The sequence below is a fragment of the Gossypium arboreum genome, chromosome 7 (assembly GCF_025698485.1).
Source record: "Gossypium arboreum isolate Shixiya-1 chromosome 7, ASM2569848v2, whole genome shotgun sequence".
NCBI classification, from domain to species: Eukaryota; Viridiplantae; Streptophyta; class Magnoliopsida; order Malvales; family Malvaceae; genus Gossypium; species Gossypium arboreum.
In genome coordinates this window covers 22,553,842-22,580,025 of record NC_069076.1, presented here as the reverse complement: position 1 = coordinate 22,580,025, position 26,184 = coordinate 22,553,842, and the positions used below count along the sequence as shown (strand labels likewise).

The 26,184-nt window shown below is 38.4% G+C and overlaps 1 long non-coding RNA gene across 1 annotated transcript; it reads right to left on the bottom strand.

The window, feature by feature from the left end:
• Window positions 1-22,969: 22,969 nt before the first annotated feature.
• LOC128295099 (uncharacterized) lies at window positions 22,970-24,906 on the bottom strand. The gene is made up of 2 exons (XR_008285412.1): window positions 24,818-24,906; window positions 22,970-23,431 (listed from the first exon to the last, which is right to left on the bottom strand). It is a non-coding gene; the product is annotated as an uncharacterized LOC128295099 (long non-coding RNA).
• Between the last annotated feature and the right edge of the window lie 1,278 nt (window positions 24,907-26,184).

The following is a 26,184-nucleotide window of genomic DNA, read 5'->3' as shown; positions in this document are numbered from 1 at the left end:
TTTTAATTTTTGTAATAAAGCCTTTTAGAGTTTTTGGATTTTAACTTTGGGTTTCATTTCTTTGATTTATATTTGTTTGAAGTAAATCACGATTTTCCCAAAATGTTAATTGTTTTTAAAACAGCACTACGTTTTCGCAACATTTTCAAAATGCTTATGCAACTTAACTTTTTAACGTCAGGTTTTATTAATTATTTTAAAACTAGCTTCCGCAATGAAAAGAGATTTTGGGAATAAAATTATGTATTTTTTCAATGAACCATGCTTTGAAATTAAACTAACGTAAACTGGGGTTTTCAATGAAAACATGGTTTTCGAAAAACACTTCAATGTGACATGCCAGATTTGGGCCTAACTTTTAGGCTGGGTTTAGGGTGTTACACGAGGTAAGTTGTATGTTGATAATGCAACTATATTGTTATGATTTGTGATTGAATTGATATTGCATAAATTGTTATGATTGTGAATATGAGTATGCACGTTGAGAAATTAACGTAGTAAAAACTCCCGGTTGAACTTTAGGAATAGATTTGGATATTCATGGCATGAGATTGGGTGATATGTCTGCTAGTGTAAGACATGTTTGAGACATGCATCTACTTCGAGACGAGAGCTAGTGTAAGACATGTCTGGGACATGTATCAGCCTTGAGATATACAAGCTAGTGTAAGACCTGTTTGGGACATGGTTGTGTGTGAGTGTAAGACCTGTCTGGTACATGGCATCGACACCGATAGATGAGAGCCAGTGTAAGATATGTCTGGGACACGGCATCAGCCTCGATATATGAAAGTCAGTGTAAAACCTGTCTTGGACATGGCATCGACTTTGATGTGCTAGCCAATGTAAGACCATGTTTAGGACATGGCGTCGGCATCTTATCCCATGTTTGGGGCTATTGAATATCTTATAGTATTCCAAATGTTTCAATGGGAGATTTATGGTTTACATCGATGTGAGAGAACTTATGACCATGTGGTAAGTGGTACAGGTACCTAAATGAGAATTACGACATACGAGCTTCATTTACGTTGTATGTTTAGTAAAGGAGGAAAGTGAGTAAGTTATGCATATGACTGCTTGTGTATTCTACACAAATTATGAATTATGAATTCAAACCAATGTTGTATAATTGGTGAGAAACAATAATGAGCAAGTATTGTTTATGAATCCTTACTTTGATGCACAAATTGAGATATGTTGGGGCCTTATGGTAGCATATAATTACTCATTATTTGCATGTGACTTACTAAGCTTTATGCTTACCTCTTTTTCTTTCCATTTTCTTATAGTGCCGCCAAAGTAGCTCATGGATCATCACCTTGCGTCGGAGAAGCCAGTCACACTATCCCTTAAGCAATTGGTATAGCTAGTTTTATCATTTTGATTATGGCATGTATAGGAACTAATCTTTTGTTATGCTCACATTGTTTTGGGCAAAACGAGTGGCTTGTCATAGCTCTTTAGTTATTTTGTATAATGCCATGGATGGTGGCTAATATTGGTTATTGTTAAGTGCAAATGATGATGATTTCGTAGATGAGTAAATCGCATGACTAATAAAGTTCTTGTTAAATTGTTAAAGTGTAATGTGGTTGTATTAGATATCTTGATGTGGTTGAATTGGCTTTGTTTTGTTGTGTGAATTGGTGGTATGTATTGCTTTATAGGTAAGTGTAAGTAAGGGTTGCAAAAAGGCTTGGTAGATAGTCTATTTTTGTCCACACGGTAAGACACACGGGCGTGTGCCTAGACCATATGTGACACACGGCCAACCCCATAGGCGTGTTGTTTGACCATGTGTCCCCTGCACCATGAATTTGCAAGTCAGTATGCATGGTAGTAAACACACGGGCACAGACACGGCCGTGTGTCCATAATTTGTTGCTGGTTAGAAACAGAATGTCAAGGTTTTTTCACACGAGCTGCAACACGGGCCTGTGCTCGGCCGTGTTCCCTTGTGCTTAGGCCATGTGAACCACACGGGTCTCTAGCACGGCCAAGTCAAAATGGATACACGGGCGTGTTGCGTTTCACACGGGCGTGTGCTCCTGTTTCAAGTGACATTTTTTTTAGTTTTCAAAGGTGTTCGGGTAAATCCCGAGTCATTTCTAATGTGTGTTTGGGCCTCGTAGGCCCATATTAAGAATTTATAGAATAAGATTGAAAAGTTTTAAATTCGATCGAGTTTTTATGAATTGATATGATTGTATGCACGTGTTTAAGTCACGTAATGCCTGGTACCCAACCCCAACCTCGGACTTAGGTAAGGGTTATTACATATTCATTTATATAATGGTACTATGGTTTTGAAATTTAATGTTACTTTGATAATAGGTATATGAATATTCGGCCAAGGTAAAATTTGTATATGAAAGTATGTGTTATATATGAAAATGTGAGCTTGAAAATAAATGTGATCACGATAGCACAAATTAGTTTGGTTAAGTTGAGTTGATATTAACATTGAGTTATTTATTTGCTTATGATGTAACACCCCAAACCCGTGACCGTCACCGGATTTGAACACGTGGTGTTACCGGGCTTACTTCCCTTATTTCTCTCTTTGAAATATTTGATTTCTGTTCCAGGCAGGTTAGCTAACTGCGTCACTGTCACCTTAAAAATCATATCTCGAGTTACAGAATTAGAAAATCAGTTCCATAAATTTTTCCTGAAACTAGACTCATAATACAATCTACACATTTTTTTCTAGAATTTTTAGTCGAGCCAATTAGTACAGTTTATTAGTTAAAGTCACCCATGCTACAGGGGTCAACTACACTGACCTTCGCGCATTACGACCTGGATATCTTCTCGTAAAGAGCTTAAATACTCATGCCGTTTGTTTCTAATGAAACTAGACTCAAAACGGAATCTGCACATATAAGGCACGACTTCTAATTCCTTCTGGATAATTTATGGTAAATTTTCAAAGTCGAGACAGGGGATCCAGAAACCGTTCTGGCCCTGTCTCACGAGAACTTTAATATCTCTCAGTATACTGCTCATATGGTCGTTTCGTTTCGTCCATATGAAAATAGATTCATCAAGGTTCAATTTCATCATTTATTCACTATTTAATTCTACTTCTACTATTTTTAGTGATTTTTCCATCTCACCTCACTGCTGCTGGCAGCATCTGTTACCAAAGCAAATAATGACTATTTCATAAATCTTCTATGGCCAACTATTACATCATACATAATACAAACTATGGCCACCTTATCAAAATTTAGGTTTCTAAGGCTCGTAACTATAGGTTTTAGAATCACACTCAACCGACCACATAGGTCATTTTCGCATGGCTTAAAGTTTACAACCCACAATTCAACAAAACAAAATAGCCTATACATGCCAAATGTTCTCCTAGCTCAACTACGAAGACAATACCAAAAGATTTCCAGCGGTGTGATGACTTCAACGACGGTTCGAGCACGCAACAATACGAGTCCAAGAGACCTAAAATGGGTGACAAGAAAACACCGAGTGAGTTTATAACTCAGAAGTCATAAGCATTCAACAACCATCCATTGATAAAGTTATCACAACATGAAACAATAAACGAGGCTAGGTACTCATCCATATCGAAACTATACCATAATTCCTCGGACCTTTCGGTTCAATCTCATACCAAGTCATACATCCACATTTCATATTCTATACAATAAGATATTTGAGGCACTTTACACACCAACTCATTCACACCACAATCATACAATTGCAATCATCACATAGATCTAAAGCTTACCAAGCTCAACCCCGAGCATGAGCGTATTTCCTATTCGTCATGAGCTCAAGGTACTTACCCGATCCGCTGTCCATACTCAACTCGATGGAGACACACCTCCATATAATTGTTCGATCGGAGATATATATATATATAGAGAGAGAGAGTATGCACACACAAAGTGCTTAATACTCGATTTCGCACACTTAGTGCCATGCGATTTAAGCCCGCACACATAGTGCCATACCCTTGAGCTCGCACACCCAAAGGTCAGTATATTTCCAGCATGCACACTTAGTGCCAATCTAAATCACCGTACACACGTATTGCCAGCACACTTAGTGCCGAAAGCAAACTTTCTACACATTTCACTATTTCTTTTACATTCAACAAATGTCATCACTCCATACACATACATTTTCATTTATATATATATCATCCCATTAAACACAATTGCATAGATTTTACAATCATTTAAGCAATATCAAACATATGTGCTTAATGACTTACCTTGTTTTGGGTAGAACGGTTCCAATTCGCTACTCGTTTGCTTTCTCCTTTCCTTTTTCGATTTAGTTCCCTTTGCTCTTGAGCTAAATCAAACAATTTACCTCTCCATCAAACACAAACATACGGCATTCACATACATTATTATGATTATTGCGAATACTTAACACAACTAAGCTGAAAATTTACTCAATCTCATCTTAATTTATTGCTACTTATTTATCAAAATTTCCAATACAAGGTATTTAACACCTATGCCCATTTATACCCCATATGGATGAATGTATGTATATATATCTATATATACAATGTCAACTATAACATCTTTTAAACACCTAATTTCACCTCATGAACACTTAATCAATTTTTTTCCTAATCTAGCATATATTTTCACATCCATTGTATCATCATGTAAAATCACATATAACTACCTTTCTTAAGTTCTACATCTCAAGCAACTTAACCCATCCATATAATTAGCATGATAATAGCATGAAGGTATCAACAAAAAATGTTTTTGTTAGGCTCCTTAGCCAATTCTAACTCTCCATCAATAGTAAAAATTCAAACCATGGGCTAGGTAGAACTTAAACTAACAACTAAAACATGCATGCATCTCATGGAATATCATCAAACATACCTTAATCTTGACACAAGTATGACCAATTCTCCTTCTAGTTCTCTTCTAAACCAAGCATGAAGCAAAAATCCTTCCTTTTTCCCTTGGTATTTTCGGCCAAAGAATTGAGAATAGATGAACAAATTTTTCTCCTTTCTTTTTCCTCTACTCACGGCAACAAGGGGGCATCCATCCACTTTTTTTCTTTTTTTTTTTTGTCAACCTTTTCTTTATTGCTAACACATTATTTAATTGCTCCCAACATGCCTCACTAACCCAACATGTTGGAAACATGTTTTCCTTTGCCCATCACATCCATCTTGGCCGGCCACTATAGAATAATTTGGGCAATTTTGACATGCAAGTCCACCTTTGTGTCAACATGCACAAATAAGCCATTACAATTTAGCCTATCATTTTTCACCATGTTTCACCTTGATCCCTATTTAATAATTTCTCATACAATTGGTAAAATTAGAGAATGAAACTTCCACATATGCATGCACACACATAGTAAGCATAAAATATAACAATTAATTATTTTTATAACTCGGGTTTGTGGTCCCGAAACCACTTTCCGACTAGGGTCACATTAGGGATGTCACAACTCTCCCCCACTTAAGAAATTTTTGTCCCCGAAAATCTTACCGGTAAATAGGCTCGGGTATCGCTCTTTCATAGAGTCCTCAAGTTCCCAAGTGGCTTCTTCAATTCCGTGTTTATGCCACAACACCTTCACTAATGGGATTTTCTTGTTTCGTAGCTCTTTTACTTCACGCATCAGAATGCGAACCAGCTCTTCTTCATAACTCAAATTAGGCTGAACCTCGACCTCAGATGGAGTAATTACGTGTGTCGGGTCAGACCTATATCGTCGAAGCATCGAAACATGGAAAACGTTGTGAATCTTTTCGAGCTCAGGGGGTAAAATTAATCGATGCGCTCTCGCCCAACTCGTTCGAGATACTTCATACGGACCGATGAACCTCGGACTCAATTTGCCCTTACGGCCAAATCTAAGCACCTTCTTCCGGGTGAGACTTTGAGAAATACCTTGTCTCCAACCCGATATTCAATGTCTTTCCTTTTCAAATCCGCATCGACTTTTGGCGATCCGGCGACCTTCAAACTTTCACGAATTACTCGAACTTTTGCTCGGCATCCTTAACCAAATCAACCGAAGAATTTACCTTCACTAAGTTCATCCGAATAATGGGTGCGGCATTTACGACCGTATAAAGCCTCGTAAAGGCGCCATCTTAATACTTGATTGAAAGCTATTGTTGTAGCGAATTCAATCAAAGGCAAATACCGTTCCCATGAACCACTAAACTCAAGGATGCAACATCTCAACATATCCTCGAGTATTTGAATTATCCATTCGGATTGACCATCGGTTTGGGGGTGAAAGGCGGTGCTGAAATGCAACTTGGTACCCAAAGCTTCTTGCAACTTCTTCCAAAATCGCGAGGTAAATCTCGGATCTCTATCCGACACGATGGAAATAGGCACCCGTGTAGTCTCACAACCGAGAAGCGTACAATTGGCTAGTTTTTCCATTGAAAAATCCGTGCGTCTGGGGACAAAGTGAGCCGACTTAGTCAATCTATCTACAACGACCCAAATCGCATCCTTCTTACTTGTCGACAATGGCGGTCCGGATACAAAGTCCATTGTGACTCGATCCCATTTCCACTCGGGTATCGTGATCGGTGAAGTAATCTCAAGGCACTTGATGTTCCGCTTTCACTTGTTGACATATTAAACATCTCAAACAAAGTCGAGATGTCTCGTTTCATACCATGCCACCAAAACCGACGTTTCAAATCGTTGTACATCTTCGTACTCCCGGGTGGATTGCCATTCGGCTACAATGGGCTTCGTTCGAATTATCGAAATAAGTTCCAAATTCTTTGGAACACACGACGACTTCGAACCTCAAACAATCGTCATCATCGATTTGAAATTCGAGTCCTTGTTCGAACACACTTATCCCGTTTTGCAACCAACTCATCGTCGACTTTACGAGCTTCACGAATTTGACGTATCAATAATGGTTTGGCTTTCAATTCAGCTACTAACACATTGTCGGGTAGAAACGGACAAGTGTACATTCATCGCTTCATAGCGCAAATAGTGATTCTGACTTAAGGCGTCATAACCACATTAGCCTTTCCGGGTGATAGTCAATGACCAGCTCATAATCCTTTAACAGCTCGAGCCAACGTCTTTGTCACAGATTTAAATCTCTTTGAGTCATCAAATATTTGAGACTTTTGTGATCTGAATACACATGGCACTTCTCACCAAATAAGTAATGTCGCAATATCTTTAAAGCGAATACGATGGCGACCAATTCGAGATCATGGGTCGGATAATTTTTCATGTGGCTTTAATTGTCTCGACGCGCAGGCCACAACTCGCCCTTCTTGCATCAATACGCAACCCAACCCAAGTAGGGATGCGTCACTATAAATGACAAACTCTTTGCCCGATTCGGGTTGTACTAGAATTGGGGCTTCACCAAATAAGTTTTCGATTGATCGAAACTTTTCGACATTTCTCCGTCCATTCGAACTTAACATCCTTTTGGAGTAACCGTCATTGGTGTGGCTATCGTCGAGAAACCTTTACAAATCGTCGGTAATAACCTAAAGCCCCAAAAGTCTCGAACCTTAGTAATATTTCTGAGGCTTCGATTAAGTATGGCTGAAATTTTGTTCGGTCAACTCGAATACCGATCAGATACCACATGCCCCAAGAAGCTAACCTCTCTTAACGAACTCACACTTGTTGAACTTAGCATATAATTGCTTATCTCGTAAAACTTGCAACACTAGCCTCGGATGTTCAAGATGTTCGGTTTCATCTCGAATAGACCAAAATGTCATCGATAAATACAACTACGAACCGATCCAAGTATGGCCTGAAAATTCTATTCATTAAATCCATAAATACCGAGGGCATTAGTGAGCCCAAACGGCATCACTAGGAACTCATAGTGACCATATCTCGCTCAAGGCGCTTTGGATACGTCCGAATCTCGAATTCATGGCGATAATAGCCCGATCTCAAATCTATTTTCGAGAACACCGAGGCTCCTTTCAGTTGATCGAACAAATCATCGATCTGTGATACGGATATTTGTTCTTTATTGTCACTTTATTAAGTCGACGGTAGTCGATGCACGACCTCATGGTTCCGTCCTTCTTTTCACGAACAACACCGGCGCACCCCAAGGTGAAAAACTCGGGTGAGCAAAACCTCTATCCACCAATTCTTGCAAGCGAGCTTTCAACTCCTTTAATTCCGTTGGTGCCATACGATACGGAGCTATCGAAATTGGAGTGGTACCGGTACCAATTCGATGCCAAACTCTATTTCCGAGCAGTGGTAAACCCGCAATTCTTCAGGAAAATAGCACGGTATTCGCAAACCATCGCACGCATTCGGGTTTCTTTTCTAACTCCTTGTCATCTAGTACATACGCAAGGTATGCTTCGCACCCTTTCTTACGTATTTACGGGCCAACATTGCGATATTACGGTGGCAACCCTTTTAAGTCCGTAGACTCAACCCGAATTATCTCGTTATTTGTACACCTCAAATCAATAGTCTTGCTTTTGCAATTTACAACCGCATCGTGCATGGTCAACCAATCCAAACCAAGAATAACGTCGAATTAAATCGAACGGCAAAAGCATCAAGTCTGTAGGAAAACAAGAACCTCGAAATACTAGGGACTTTTCTTACACACTTTGTTGACAAGCACGTAATGACCCAAGGGGTTTGACACCCGAATTACAAACTCAGTAGACTCAATAGGCAAAGTCTTATTGGATGCTAAGGTTTCGCATATATAAGAATGAGTAGAACCAGGGTCAATCAAAGCAATCACATTAGTATCGAAAAGAGTGAAAGTACCGGTGATAACGTCAGGGGAGGATGCCTCCTCTCGTGCGCGGATGGCATATGCTCTAGCAGAGCACGGCCTCGGATCGAACAGCCGTATCAGAGGCTCCTCTCTGATTGCCACCCCTACCTCCAGAAATTCTCGGGGGCCTACCTCTAGCCATTGTTCCACTAGGTCTTGCACCTTGCATCTTATTCTTCTCATCTAGCTCCGTGCAATCTCTAATGAAGTGGTCCTTCGAACCGCATCCATAACAGGCCCTATTAATGCACTTACCCCAACATTCACCTAGGTGTCGTCTTCCACATTGGGGGCATTCAGTCTCTCTTGACGATTATTGCCCACACTAGCTACCAAGTAGCTCGGAGTCCGTTGATGGTCTGGGCTCTAATGGAAATTCCATGATCGCCTCGACTTCTTGGTGTCCTCCCCGAACCTCTTTACATCGAGAACGGAGCTTTACTCGTTGATCTTTTACGGTAATCTCTTGCTTCAAATTCAGCCTTCTTCTTCTCCTTCCCAAGTTCTTCCGCCTTGCAGGCTCGTTCGACTAGTGTCACGAACTCCTTTATCTCCAAAATTCCCACTAGTAACTTTAACTCTTCATTCAATCCTTCTTCAAATCTTTTGCACATAGCAACCTCATCAGCCACACACTCTCGGGCATACCGACTGAGTCTTACGAACTCATGTTCGTATTCAGATACTGTCATACGGCCTTGCTTGAGTTCCAAGAATTCCTTGCGCTTCTGATCGATGAACCGTTGACTAATGTATTTCTTTCGAAATTCTGATTGAAAGAAATCCCAAGTAACTCGTTCGTTTGGGACTATGGAAATTAAAGTCCTTCACCAATAGTAAGCTGAGTCTTGCAACAAGGATATAGCACACTTAAGACATTCATCGGGTGTGCATGACAGTTCATCTAACACTCGAATGGTGTTATCGAGCGAACTTCGGCCTTTTCGGCATCATCAAGAACTATGGCCTTGAACTCCTCAGCCTGCGCTTCCTAATCAGGTCTCTGGTGGTTTACTCAGCCTCACAGATCGATGAATCAAGGCATTACGGGCTCTTGGGGTGGAGTATTTAAATTTGGGAATGGTTGGGCGGCCGGGTTGGTTCGGGCATATTGCGCGACCCACTCATTCATCATGGTGAAGAAGGCTTCTTTCGCCTTCATTTTGATTATTCGCGGATGATGAGGCTCAACAGGCGGTGTCCCTTGTGCGGAGCAGCCGCTACACTTTCAACGTCATCCGCCAAGGGTCTCTCTATCCGGGTTCCATCGCTAATCAAAACAAAAATTTCAACCGTCGAAGTCATCACATTATTAAGCACTAACAATTTGGCATGTATAGCTAGACTCACACGCTCTATGGTAGTCCTAGAACCGACTAAACCATAGCTCGATACCAATTAAATGTAACACCCCAAACCCGTGACCGTCACGGATTTGAACACGTGGTGTTACCGGCTTACTTCCCTTATTTCTCTCTTTGAAATATTTGATTTACATTCCAGGCAGGCTAGCTAACTGCGTCACTGTCACCTTAAAAATCATATCTCGAGTTACAGAATTTGAAAATCAGTCCCATAAATTTTCCCTGAAACTAGACTCATAATAAAATCTACACATTTTTTTCTAGAATTTTTGGTCAAGCCAATTAGTACAGTTTATTAGTTAAATTCACCCATGCTACAGGGGTCAACTACACTGACCTTCTCGCATTACGACCTGGATATCTTCTCGTACAGAGATTAAATACTCATGCCGTTTGTTTCTAATGAAACTAGACTCAAAAGGGAATCTGTACATATAAGGTACGACTTCTAATTACTTCTGGATAATTTATGGTAAATTTTCAAAGTCGAGACAGGGGATCCAGAAACCGTTCTGGCCCTGTCTCACGAGAACTTTAATATCTCTCAGTATACTGCTCATATTGTCGTTTTGTTTCGTCCATATGAAAATAGATTCATCAAGGTTCAATTTCATAATTTATTCATTATTTAATTCTACTTCTACTATTTTTAGTGATTTTTCCATCTCACCTCACTGCTGCTGGCAGCATCTGTTACCAAAGCAAACAATGACTATTTCATAAATCTTCTATGGCCAACTATTACATCATACATAATACAAACTATGGCCACCTTATCAAAATTTAGGTTTCTAAGGCTCGTAACTATAGGTTTTAGAATCACACTCAACCAACCACATAGGCCATTTTCGCATGGCTTAAAGTTTACAACCCACAATTCAACAAAACAAAATAGCCTATACATGCCAAATGTTCTCCTAGCTCAACTACGAAGACAATACCAAAAGATTTCCAGCCGTGTGATGACTTCAACGACGGTTCCGAGCACGCAACAATACGAGTCCAAGAGACCTAAAATGGGTGACAAGAAAACACCGAGTGAGTTTATAACTCAGTAAGTCATAAGCATTCAACAACCATCCATTGATAAAGTTATCACAACATGAAACAATAAACGAGGCTAGGTACTCATCCATATCGAAACTATACCATAATTCCTCGGACCTTCGGTTCAATCTCATACCAAGTCATACATCCACATTTCATATTCTATACAATAAGATATTTGAGGCACTTTACACACCAACTCATTCACACTACAATCATACAATTGCAATCATCACATAGATCTAAAGCTTACCAAGCTCAACCCCGAGCATGAACGTATTTCCTATTCGTCATGAGCTCAAGGTACTTACCCGATCCGCTGTCCATACTCAACTCGATGGAGACACACCCTCCATATAATTGTTCGATCGGAGATATATATATATATATATATAGAGAGAGAGAGAGAGAGTATGCACACACAGTGCTTAATACTCGATTTCGCACACTTAATGCCATGCGATTTAAGCCCGCACACATAGTGCCATACCCTTCGAGCTCGCACACCCAAGGTCAGATATTTCCAGCATGCACACTTAGTGCCATATATTTCCAGCATGCACACTTAGTGCCATATATTTCCAGCATGCACACTTAGTGCCAATCTCACATCACCGTACACACGTATTGCCCAAGACACTTAGTGCCGAAAGCAAACTTTCTACACATTTCACTATTTCTTTTACATTCAACAAATGTCATCACTCCATACACATACATTTTCATTTATATATATATATCATCCCATTAAACACAATTGCATAGATTTTACAATCATTTAAGCAATATCAAACATATGTGCTTAATGACTTACCTTGTTTTGGGTAGAACGGTTCCAATTCGGCTACTCATTTGCTTTCTCCTTTCCTTTGTCCGATTTAGTTCCCCTTTGCTCTTGAGCTAAATCAAACACTTTACCTCTCCATCAAACACAAACATACGGCATTTACATACATTATTATGATTATTGCCGAATACTTAACACAACTAAGCTGAAAATTTACTCAATCTCATCTTAATTTATTGCTACTTATTTATCAAAATTTCCAATACAAGGTATTTAACACCTATGCCCATTTATACCCCATATGGTCGAATGTATGTATATATATATATATATATACAATGTCAACTATAACATCTTTTAAACACCTAATTTCACCTCATGAACACTTAATCAATTTTTTCCTAATCTAGCATATATTTTCACATCCATTGTATCATCATGTAAAATCACATATAACTACCTTTCTTAAGTTCTACATCTCAAGCAACTTAACCCATCCATATAATTAGCATGATAATAGCATCAAGGTATCAACCAAAATGTTTTTGTTAGGCTCCTTAGCCAATTCTAACTCTCCATCAATAGTAAAAACTCAAACCATGGGCTAGGTAGAACTTAAACTAACAACTAAAACATGCATGCATCTCATGGAATATCATCAAACATACCTTAATCTTGACACAAGTATGACCAATTCTCCTTCTAGTTCTCTTCTAAACCAAGCATGAAGCAAAAATCCTTCCTTTTTCCCTTGGTATTTTCGGCCAAAGAATTGAGAATAGATGAACAAATTTTCTCCTTTCTTTTCCTCTACTCACGGCAAGAAGGGGCATCCATCCACTTTTTTCTTTTTTTTGTCAACCTTTTCTTTATTACTAACACATTATTTAATTGCTCCCAACATGCCTCACTAACCCAACATGTTGGAAACATGTTTTCCTTTGCCCATCACATCCATCTTGGCCGGCCACTATAGAATAATTTGGGCAATTTTGACATGCAAGTCCACCTTTGTGTCAACATGCACAAATAAGCCATTACAATTTAGCCTATCATTTTTCACCATGTTTCACCTTGATCCCTATTTAATAATTTCTCATACAATTGGTAAAATTAGAGAATGAAACTTCCACATATGCATGCACACACATAGTAAGCATAAAATATAACAATTAATTATTTTTATAACTCGGGTTTGTGGTCCCGAAACCACTTTCCGACTAGGGTCACATTAGGGATGTCACATATGACTTACTAAGCTATGATAGCTTACTATGTATGTTTATGTTTGCTTCTGTTTTATAGATTTTTGGAGTCTAGTTATGAGCTCGGGGATCGTTAGCAAAGTCTATCACACTATTAACTGTTTGTGGTATTTTATAAGTTTAAACTTGAACCTATGGCATGTATAGGCTAGATTATATTTGGTTAAGTTTGAAGTTTTGTATAGATATTAAGCCATACAAAAATGGCTAATATCTTATGTGAGTATATGAAACTTTAGTCAAGTTTATATGTGTTATATGCATTGGAAATGGTTGGTGATTTTGGATGTGTGTTTGGTTGATTTGGCTATGGGTTATGCATAGATAAAAGTATATGTGAACTTGGTTTATATGTTTTGTTAAGGTGTTATTATGTGATTTGGTATTAAAGAATATTCGGTTATATCCAAACATGGTTGGAGTTTATTTTGATATGCATATTGTAACAGCCCGATGTAAGGCCTAGTCGGAATAATGGTTTCGGGACTACGAATCCGAAGTTAGAGAAATTATTTTATTATTATTTAGATGTTATAGCATGTTTTTTTAAGAATGTATGAAAAAGTTGGTGAAGAAATATTAGTGTTTGCGAGCTCAATTGTGAAAAATGACTAAATCGCATAAAATGCAAAAGTCCTAAATTGATAGCTAAAAGTTTCATATAGCTAAAGGACCTAAATTGGGAGTCTTTAAAAGACAATTAGACCCTAAGTTAGAGCTTGGCCAACCTTGGGAGACAATTTGGTCAAAAAGTCCAAATTTGATTGGGTTTGGTGGCTAATTTGACTAAAATAGAAATAAAATTTGAAAAAGATGATATCACATTCTCATCTTCTTCTCTACCACTGATTTTCAGCCATTTTTGGGGGTTTAAAACTCCCAAACATTTCAGCAACTTGAAGCACTCTCAAGTAAGTGATTTTTATGAGTTTCTTGATGATTTTTACATTTTTGAGGCCCTTGAAGCACGAGCTTTCAAATAAGGGTACTACTTTGCAAAATGATTAAGAGTTTAGGGTTTTTCCATGAAAGGATTTGTCATGTTTTTTGAGTTTTTATGGAAGAAAATTAGTCTTGGGTGTCTTATAAATAACTTTTGTGAAAAGTGTTAGCATGAAAACACCTAAAAGGACTATTTTGCATATGTCGTAAAATAGATGATAAGTGTGTGAAATAATGGGGATTTTGGATTGTTAAAAGTGTAAAAAGTGTTCGGCTAGGCATAAGACATGAAGAAATTTGATAAAAATTAATTTTTGGACCTAGGGGTAAAATGGTCATTTTGTCAAAATTTAGGGGCAAAATGGTCTTTTACCAAAGATGTGAATTGTCTATTGCTAAATTCTATTTAGTGACTAAATAAGTACATTTTTTATTATAGATCAAGAAATACCGAATCCAAATCCAGACCGAGGGAAAGCCAAGCAAATCGACTAAATCAATTAGTTGCCACATATTGTAATCTGAGGTAAGTTATAAATAAATAATACAACTATATTGTTAATGTATGTGTTGAATTTTACTTGAATTTAATATAGCATGGTTTGCTTAATTGTGGAATTGAGAAAGTATGATGACAATAGAGATAGCAGAGTTCCCGTTTGAAACTAGAAAATAAATCGGATATTCGTGCTATGACATATGGGTTATTGTGAGCTAGTGTAAGATCATGTCTGGGAGATATTATATGCTATATGATGTGTATTGAATATTAGTGAGTCAGTTTTGCTTGCGGCCATTTGTGTATTATGATACTTGTTGATGAATGGCAAAGTATTGTTGTATAATTATTTATATGCAACTTACTAAGCTTTATGCTTACTCCCTCTCCTTTCCATTTCTTATAGTGCCGCCTACCTAGCTCAAGGATCAATGAAATTCGGAGATATTGATCACACTATCAATCGAAGCATTCGGTATAGTTTGACTTATATTTTTGAATATGGCGTGTATAGGGAACTAGACTTGTGTTTTGTGTTGTTTTTAAGTTGGCCAAAAGTGTTGGCTTGGGATAAATTCCTCATTTTGTATTAAGTCTCGAATGATGGCTAATATTCATTTTGATATATGCAAATGGTGTTATGTTCATGGATGAGTCAAATGCACAAATAAAATGCTATTTATTATGGCTGATTTTATTGCATGAAATAGCCTTGTACTGGTTTTGGTTGCTTTTGTGTAGGTTGTGTAAGTAAGGGTGGCAAAGAGGCTTGGTAAATAGCCTATTGTCCATACGGGTAGACACACAGGTGTGTGTCTAGGCTGTGTGTGACACACGGTCTGCCCTATGGGCGTGTGATCTGGCCGTGTGTCCCCTGCACATAAAATTTTCAAGTCAGTATGCATGGTAGTAAAGACACGACCGTACGCCTCAGCTGTGTGAAAACCCCTGTAGGTGTGCATTTAGAATTAATTCTACATAGATGGAGGACACAGGCGTGTCCCTGTATTACCTAAGCCGTGTGAGCCATATGGGCCATCAACACGACCATGTTGAATTGGGCACACGGGCGTGTTGCCCTTTCACACGGGTGTGCCCCCTATGTCAAGTGATATTTTTCTATAGTTGGTAAAAGAACTTGAGTTGGTTCCGAGTGATTTACGATGTGTGTTTTGGGCCTCGAAGGCCCATATTAAGGATATGTTGATAAGTTTGAGAAAGTTTTAAATTTATCCAAGTCTTGGAGACTCGGAAATGGTTGTAAGCACGAGTTTAAGGGAGATAATGCCTCGTATTCTGCTCTGATTTGAGTTACGGGTATGGTTGTTACATTCAGTGTTATCAGAGCTATGGTTTAGTCAGTTCTAGAACTAACCTAGCAAGAATATGGGTCTAGCTATACATGTCATAACTGTATATTGATAGTGTGATGACTTCTAACGACTATAAATTGTATTTTTATAGATTAAATGGATCCTGATAGAACAACGAAAGAAGACGTAGAGAGTAATGTGCTGGCTTCCGCTGAAGGGACTGCGCCAGTGGGGAGTGAGCCCGTGACTATGGTCTAAGGCAGAGGGGATAGAGAAGCCTTTCTCTGAATGATGGACGCTTGGTACACGAAGTTTGTTCATGCGAATCCGAACACTCCACCTCCCCCGTCTCCTCTAATTCCTCAGTATACCCCGGTAGCTCTGCAAGATGTGGGCATACTTAGGAGAGGGAAGCCTCTAGTAGACAAGATTTGGAAACAAGGGGCTGAGGAATTTCAGGCTAACATAGATGATGACCCTGAGAAAGTAGAGTTTTGGTTAGAGAATACCATCAGGGTATTTGATGAACTATCATGCACGCCTGAGGAGTGATTAAAGTGTACCGTATAGCTCTTGCGAGATTCATCTTACCAGTGGTGGAACACACTAGTGTCTATGGTACCAAGAGAGATAATAACATGGGAATTCTTCCAAGAAGAGTTCCAAAATAAGTATATTAGCCAGAGGTTTATAGACCAGAAAAGGAAGGAATTCCTAAAGTTGAAGCAAGGAAGTAGGACAGTGACAGAGTATAAATGAGAATTAATGACACCCAATAAATACGTGCGGGAGTACATGTCCTCAGAAGCCCCCATGTGTAAGAGGTTTGAGGATGGTCTCAATGAAGATATCCGTGTGTTTGTTGGTATTTTAGAGATAAGAGAGTTTGTAGTGCTCGTCGAGAAAGCATGTAAGGCAGAGGAGCTAGCAAAAGAAAGAAGGAAAGCGGCTATTGAGTCGCGGGATTCAAAGAAGAGGTAGATGGGGAAATTACATCAAACCTCATCCAAGAGATCGAAGGAAATCACTACCCTATCAAATGCTTAGGTAGGGTTATCTAATAGGAACAAGGACTGATAGAACACAACATCTAGAGCCCAGACCACTTCTCTTGTGAGTGTCGGTAGTGCTCGGCCAAATAGGCTAGAATGTTCGCAATGTGGTAGATGTCATTTTGATGAGTGCCGAGGCAAAGAAAAAGGGTCTTTTCAATATGGATCATTGGACCATTTCATCCGAGACTATCCCGAATTAGAAGAGGGTGAGAAAACGCAAGAAGTAAAGGCAAGTAGTGCTCCATTTAGGGGTAGACCACAAAAGAACCCGGGGAGCAGGGCTACTAGCAGAGCTACGCCAAGAGATACTACAGTGAGGTTCAAGGTCAGAGCGCCTACAAGGATTTACGCTATTCGTGTACGTGAAGAGGCAGAGTCTCCCGATGTGATCACGGGTACCTTTTCTATTCATGATATATCTGTTGTTGGTTTAATTGACCCGGGGTCTACCCACTCCTATATTTGTATCGAATTGATACCTAGTATGAATATGATAGTAGAGTCAACTAAATTCGTGATAAAAGTGTCCAACCCCTTAGGAAAACATCTGCTTGTAGACCAAGTGTGTAGAAATTATCCTTTGACAATTAGAGGTCATTGTTTTTCGGCTAACTTGATGTTATTGCCGTTTAATGAATTTGATATAATCCTTAGGATGGTTTGGCTAACTTCTCATAGTGTTGTAGTGGACTGTAGGAGAAAAGATATTTAGTTGAAATGTGAAGACGAGAATGTCCTTCGGGTTGGAGCAAATGAACCAAATAAACCACCTGTGGTGATATCGACCTTGGTTGCTAAAAAATATTTGAGGAAAATATATGATGCTTATCTCATTTTTGTGTTGAATACTCAAGTGTCTAAGTCAAAGATTGAATCGGTGCCAGTAGTTTGTGAGTTTATAGATGTGTTTCTGGAAGAATTGCCCAGATTACGTCCAGCTAGGGAAGTTGAATTTGGTATCGAGTTGGTCCTTGGTACGGCACCTATCTTGATCCCTCCTTATAGAATGGCCCCAACAGAGTTGAAAGAGTTGAAAGAGTTGAAGGTACAACTGCAAGAGTTAACGGATAAAGGTTCTGTGAGACCTAGTTATTCACCGTGGGCGTACCAGTGTTGTTTGTAAAAAAAGAAAGACGGGTCCATGAGGTTATGTATCGATTATAGACAACTTAATAAGGTAACTATGAAGAACAAGTATCCTTTGCAAAGGATTGATGATTTATTCGATCAGTTGAAGGGAGCCACGGTGTTCTACAAGATAGACATGAGGTCTGGTTATTATCAGTTGAGAGCTAAAGAGCAAGATTTATCGAAGACTGCATTTTAGACAAGATACGGGCATTACGAGTTCCTCGTCATGCCCTTTGGTTCGACTAATGCCCCAGTGGTGTTTATGGATTTGAGGTACTTTTCGGCCATATTTGGATAAGTTCGTAGTGGTCTTTACTGACGACATACTGATTTACTCGCGTGATGAGAGTGAGCACGCGGAGTATTTGAGAACAATTCTACAAACTTTGAGAGATATGTAGCTTTATGCCAAGCTCAGTAAGAGCGAATTTTCGCTTAAAGAGATCGGATTTCTAGGATACATTGTGTCGGGTGATGGGATTAGAGTTGACCCAAGCAAGATCTCGACTATTGTTAAGTGGAAACCGCCGAAGAATGTAACTGAGGTTCGAAGCTTCTTGGGCTTGGCTGGGTACTATGGTAGGTTTTTTCAAGGGTTTTCTATGATCTCTACTCCAATGACGAGGCAATTACAGAAGGATGTCAAGTTTAAATGGACAGAAAAGTGGCAACAAAGTTTCTAGAAGTTAAAGGCCTTGTTGACCAAAGCCCCAGTGTTAGTGCAACCAGAATCAGGCAAGGAATTTGTGATATATAGCGACGCCTCCTTGAATGGTTAGGGGTGTGTGCTTATCCAAGAAGGCAAGGTTATAGCCTATGCCTCAAGACAACTTAAGCCACACGAGAGAAATTACCCAACCAATTACTTGGAAGTAGCAGCTATAGTGTTCGCATTAAAGATTTGGAGAAATTACACAAGAGAAATGCCAAGTATACACCGATCATAAGAGTCTTAAGTACTTGATGACTCAAAGAGTGTTGAACCTATGGCAATGACGATGGTTAGAGCTATTAAAGGATTATGAGTTGATTATCGACTACCACTCGGGAAAGGCGAACATTGTCGCTGATGCATTGAGTAGAAAATCATTATTTGCGTTGAGAGCATTGAACGCTAATTTCGCATTGTTAGATGATGGTTCGGTTCTGGCAGAGTTGAGAGCTAGACTGATGTTTCTATAAGAAATTCGTGAAGCTCAGAATAGTGACAAGGATTTGCAAGTTAAGAGAGCTCAGTGTGAGTCGGGGATTGAATCGGATTTTTGAGTTGGCACCGATGGATGCCTAATGTTCAAAGATAGAGTTTGTGTACCCAAAGATGATTAACTTATTCAGAAGATTTTACGAGAAGCACATAGTGGTTGTTTGTCTGTCCACCAAGGTAGTGTGAAAATGTACAATAACCTTAAGAAAATGTACTGGTGGTCAGGAAAGAAAAGGGACATTTCAGAGTTCATTTCTAGGTGTCTAGAGTGTCAGCAAGTGAAAGCTGAACACCATGTACCTTCGGGTCTACTTCAGCCTATCACGATTCCCCAGTGGAAGTGGGATCGAATTACTATGAATTTTGTGACGGGTTTGACATTAACCCCAAAGAAAGAGGATGCTATCTAGGTTATTGTGGATAAGCTAACAAAGTCGGTGCATTTTATACCAGTGCGTACCGACTACTCCCTCGAAAGATTGCCCAACTTATACGAATCCGAGATCGTGAGTCTTCATGGAGTGCCACTATCGATAATTTTAGATTGGGACCCGAGATTTACCTCGAGGTTTTGGAAAAAGTTTCAAGAGGCATTGGGAACAAAGTTGAGTTTCAGCACGTCATTTCACCCGTAAACCAAGGGTTAGTCGGAAAGAGTGATTCAGATTTTAGAAAACATTTTACGGTGTTGTGTTCTCGAATTTCAAGGTAGTTGGGAAAGGTACATGCCATTGGTTGAATTTGCCTACAACAACAGTTATCAGTCAAGTCTGAAAATGGTGCCTTATGAGGCTTTGTATGGGTGAAAGTGTCGAATGCCCTTATATTGGACTGAACTAAGAGAAAGTCAAATTCACGTGGTCGATTTAGCCAAAGAGACCGAGGGGAAATTTAAAATAATTTGCAACTGTTTGAAGACTGCCTCGGATAGGCAGAAATGCTATGTTGATTTAAAATGGAAAAAGATCGAATACCAAGTTGGTGATCGAGTGTTTTTGAAAGTATCCCCGTGGAGGAAAATTCTCAGATTTGGTAGAAGGGGCAAGTTGAGTCCTCGTTTCATATGCCCTTGTGTCAAGTGATATTTTTCTATAGTTGGTAAAAGAACTTGAGTTGGTTCCGAGTGATTTACGATGTGTGTTTTGGGCCTCGAAGGCCCATATTAAGGACATGTTGATAAGTTTGAGAAAGTTTTAAATTTGTCCAAGTCTTGGAGACTCGAAAATAGTTGTAAGCATGAGTTTAAGTCAGATAATGCCTCGTATTCCGTTCCAGTGTAAGTTATGGGTATGGGGTGTTACATTTAGTGGTTTAGATCTGTAACGCCCCAAATTTGGGCCTAGAAGTATTGAGCCTTTAGTATGGGTCTATAAGGAGGTTGTATATAAGCATTTAATTGTACAAGGAAATGACACAATTAAATGTCTGCTTTAGTGGTTAATAGCCTTGAGAAGTGTTGGAGAAATCTTGGGTTCAAACCTGGGCTTTAGGAAAAATTTTGGTAATAAGTGAATAAAACCCTGGGTGCTTCGATGAAGGCCTTTTAAATTATTATGGTAAATAAATGACACAAGAAAGCTTTTGGTCTAGTGGTTGTGGAGTCATTAAGGTTGCAAGGGAGCCTGGGTTCAAGTCTTGGCTCTTACAATTTATTTTGGTTTTTCATTTAAAGGAACCTGGACTTTGGCCTATAGACCTTATATTTAATTGAGGATAAAATATGACATAGAAAGAGCCTGTGGTGGAGTGGCAAGGTGGCGTGTTGTATAACTTTGAGGTCTATGGTTCAAGTCTTGGGATGCGCAATGGAGTATTTATTTTGCTGTTTGAGCTGTGTAGGAGGTGGAGTTGGACTGGAACTCTGTGGTTGAGGTGGTCATAAGAAAATAAGGAATTTTCCTAATGGTTGAAAGTAATCCCACATCGGGAAGCTAACATGGGGATAGGTGAGAAGCTGGTTAAGACCCAATGCAGGATGTGCCAAGGTTGGTGATCGTGGACTTCGGCGCGTTCTCATAAATAGGTGTGTATTCATGCCCTTCTTTTTTAGAAATCGACAAAAGCTGAAAGCCGCCATGAGCATTCTCGTGTGCTGGGCCTCTATGGGCCCAATGGGCCCGTGGGCCTGCTTGTGTAAATCTAACTGTTAGGTGGGAAGTAGTTGGGCCTAATGGGCCATATGAATGTGATTGGGCCTGATGGGCCATATGAATGTGATCGGGCCTAATGGCCATGTGAACGAGATTGGGCCTAAAGGGGCCAAATGAATAAGTGTGGATTTGTTAGTGTTTAGAAAAGGGGTTGTGGACCTAGTTTTTGGTAACTACTCAAGCAGACATAAGGTTAGGGTGTGGCAATGGGTATATGCATGTCTAGGATTGGATCTATGGAGAGCTTGGTACTTAAGCGGTCTTAATGACTCACCTCCTCTTCTCTGGAATCCTACCTGGTGCATAGTATCTGATCACTTTAGCCAACGAGGACTTGTTAACGGGCCAAGGTAAGTAATAACCCCATAATAAAGAGAAATTACGGAAATACCCCAGTTTGTAAAATTACCGAAACACCTTCAATTTGTAAAATTATCAAAATACCCCTGATTTGTAAAATTACTAAAATACCCTTGATTGTGAAATTACTGAAATACCCTCGATTAGTAAAATTACCAAAATACCCTTGATTTGTGAAATTACCAAAACACCCTTGATTTGTAAAATTACTGAAATACCCTCGATTTGAAAAATTATTGAGATACCCTTAATTTGTAAAATTACCGAAATACCCTCGAATTGTAAAATTACCAAAACACCCCCGATTTGTAAATTTATCGAAATACCCTTGTAGTGTAAAATTACTAAAATACCCTTGTAGTGTAAAATGATTGACATACCCTTGTAGGGTAAAATGACTATTTTTCCCTTGAGGGTAAATGACCGACTTAGACCTCGAATTTGACTGATTTGATTATGAATGTATGACTGCGTTTTAATTAACTTGACTGTGGTTGTATGACTGATATGCTCTTAATATATGTTTAAAAGACTGTTACTGAGTATGACCATTCTGCATACACGTGTGATGTTTGAGCATGATATACACGACATATTGCATGTGTTGGGAATTATGGAACTGAGGAAGTATATGAGGATGGCATGGTTGCTTGACGACCGTGGATCCACCGATGGTTATTAATGTAACACCCCTCGCCCGCATCTGACGCCGGGATGGGGTTCGAGGTGCTACCTGACTTTTACTAACAGTTTCATACTAAACAGGGCCATGAAATCTCAAATAATTAAAAAATTTTCTTTTCACATGCAATCTGTCCCTTATGCGAGCTTACGAGGCCCAATATATGCATTCGGGGCGGTTCGGGACCCAATCGAGAACTCATGAAAAACTTAGAAAAATCTCGTGCGTTAAGGCTTCACACGCCCATGTACTCAGGCCGTGTGGCCAGAAATGGGCTAATTATCAAGCCTTTTGTCACTCTCACACCACATGCATAGATACATACTTATCCAATAACATACAACGTGGCATAAATGAGCTCTTAAACATCTACAAATATGTTATGCTCAAGTTATTTTCTTATGCAATAAATATTATAGAATTTGCCCATATCATTACCACATACTAGACATAACTATCATTACATCACAAACCATTCATGAAGCATTATTAACTATTTACCAATCACTTAATCCTGCATTAGTTACTAGCTCATCAATGAATCTCAATTCAATCTCTAGGCATACATGTTGTAAGCCACATCACAAGAGATAATAACATACATGCATAAGAATAATCATATGGGCCCATAGCGTCATTAGCCGACATAGGCCAATTTACATGACTAATACTACCTTAATAACAAGCCAATGTCTTTGGCTAAATCATAATATTACATACTCACATTAAAACCTTATACATGCTATAGACTCGAATCACTTGAGTGTACTTACTCCGATAACGTTAACTCGATAGGGTGATAATATCTCTGACGGCCTCCAACCCGAGCTAACCTAGAAACTCTAGAAAACATGGGAAAGAAGGGGGGTAAGCTTTCCCTTAGTAAGTTCATATGAAAACAATAAGCAACTCATTAACTTGTTTTATCAATGTTTACAACATATTCTCAAGTTCACTACAAGCTGTCTTCCTGAGCAACAGTCACTAAATTATTTAAATCTGGAGCTACGAAACTCCAAATTAAGTTCCGTTAATTTTACTTGAAACTAGACTCATTTATATTTCTTTCATAAAATTTCCAGAATTTTTTACTTAGCCAATTAGTACAGTTTATTCCTCAAGTTTTCTCCTGATTCACTATCTGATAGTTTCAACCCTTCTGCACTAAAGTTCAATTATCTCATAGTACAGAATTCGAATAATGTTCTCATCTATTTCTCTTGAAACTAGACTCATATGTCTACTAACTAATTTTTTTCTAGAAGTTTTTGTCAAGCCATTTAGTACATTTTATTAGTTAAAGTTTCCCTGTTTGTGGTATGACTACTCGACCCTGTGCACTACTGAATCGAATTTCTCCATGTACGAATTCCAATGACCATGCCGTTTGTTTCCCTTAAAAATAGACTCAATAAGGAATCTATGCAGGTAAGTTATGACTCTTAATAATTGTTTTACAATTTACGGTGAATTTATAAAATAAAAATAGGGGATCTTAAATTCATTCAGACCCTGTTTCACAAGAATTTAAATATCACACAATATAGAATTCTTTTTCTTCCTCTATTTCTTTAATGTGAAAATAGACTAATTAATATTTAATCCCATATTTTATTCTTCCTCTAACTCATTTTCCACTATTTTTAGTGTATTTTCAAAGTTACACTACTGCAGTAACTCAAATCTGTCAAGGCTAAGTTACTAATTCATGGTCATTGTTCATAATATTAATACAACACCATTTTAATCATCATGGTAAGAACACATATTATGCATCATAGATCATCACATATCAAGGCATTCTCATAGGATTAGTATACATACTTGCACAACTCGTAACATAACTCGAGTGCATAATCACCAATGACTTACCTCATTGGGACCATCATCAACTCTTTCCTTGGATTGCCCGTTGAACACTTGGAATACTAATTGGATACTCGGAAAAGCCTTTGCACATAAGTGCCTCAATTGTAGCTAAAGCTACCTCATATCTCATGACATTTCAATGCTCACTCTCGAGCTAGTCATCTAGACTCATAATTCCTAGTGACATGTCACTCGTATCCTATTCTATTCCTAAGGTTCAAACGAGATTTTTTCTCGTCTATTAAGGCTTTGTCTTATCATATTTCTATTAATCACATACACATTAATATATGTACAATTCATGTAATGATAACATTTAAATACATGTATAGCATGGTATTGTTTACATACGAACTTACCTCGATACCACAAAGGTGAAAAGGACATACTCGTCCATAAATCGATTTCTTTCCGTTCTAGGTCCAAGTCTCAATTTTCATCATCTATAACATCACATTTAGCTATCAATCAGTCACAATATTCATATGGGTCTAAAAATCATATTTTTACAAATTTCATTTTGACCCCTAAACTTTTGTATATTTTCACTTTTGCCCCAATGCTCGTAAATTAATTTTTATCACATTTATTTACTCCTTGAGTCTAGATGAACCATTTTCATAACTATAGCAACTCATAATTTCAACTATTTTACACATTTACAACTCATTTTACAACTTAGCAATTTACCCCTTTTTAAGGTATTTTCATGCAATTTCTTTCACAAAAGTTGTTTATTAGACAACTAGGACTCATAATCTTCCATAAAAACACAGAAAACAACACATTTACTCTCATGGTAAAACCCTAGACTCTTCATCATTTTGCAAAATAATCCCCTCTTATGAAAGCTTATGCTTTAGGGGTTCCAAAAATACAAAAATCATCAAGCAAAGACATTAAAATCACTTACAAGCAAGGGAAATATGTTGCTGAAATTTTCCAGCTTCAAAACCCTTTCTTTGCTGCATATTTGATGGAGGGAAGAGAAAATGATAGCTTTTTCTTTTTCTTTTTTTTTATTTGTTAATAATAAAACTATTTTGTCTAATTTTGACTTTTCAACTATTTTGTCTCCCATGGCGGCCATCACACTTTCAATGGCCTAATTTCACTTTAAAGACCCCCAATTTAATATACAAGGCAATTTAACACCTTTAGGTATTAAAACACAACTTTTACTTTTTACGCGATTTAGTCCTTTTTCGAAATTGGACTAGAAATCGCTAAAATTAATATACCAAAATTAACATGCACTTATAAAATCATATTATCACACATAAAATAATACTAAAATAATTTTCTCTGGCCTTGGAATATTGGTCCTGAAACCACTGTTCCGACTAGGCCCAAAATCGGGCTGTTACATTTCTTCCCCCCTTTAGGGATTTTCGTCCCCGAAAATCTTACCAGAAAAAGTTGTTCTCTAATTTCACGAGTCACTTATATCTTTTTCTCACAACTTACAAAACAACTCCGCACAAGCTCATACTTAAGATTTCCTATAGCTTTTCCATAGTTGAGGTATAAACCTCGGAGCTCAATTTGAAACACTGGAGACTGACATTCTTGGAACTATAAACTCAGAAACATACAACTTAGTCACATCTGTTGAATAATATATCTGTACATACTAAAATAATCATGCAGACTTCCATCATCAATCTTTCACAATTCAACTTGTATCTTTCCTTTTTCCTAGAAATGAGAGACATCCCGATACGAA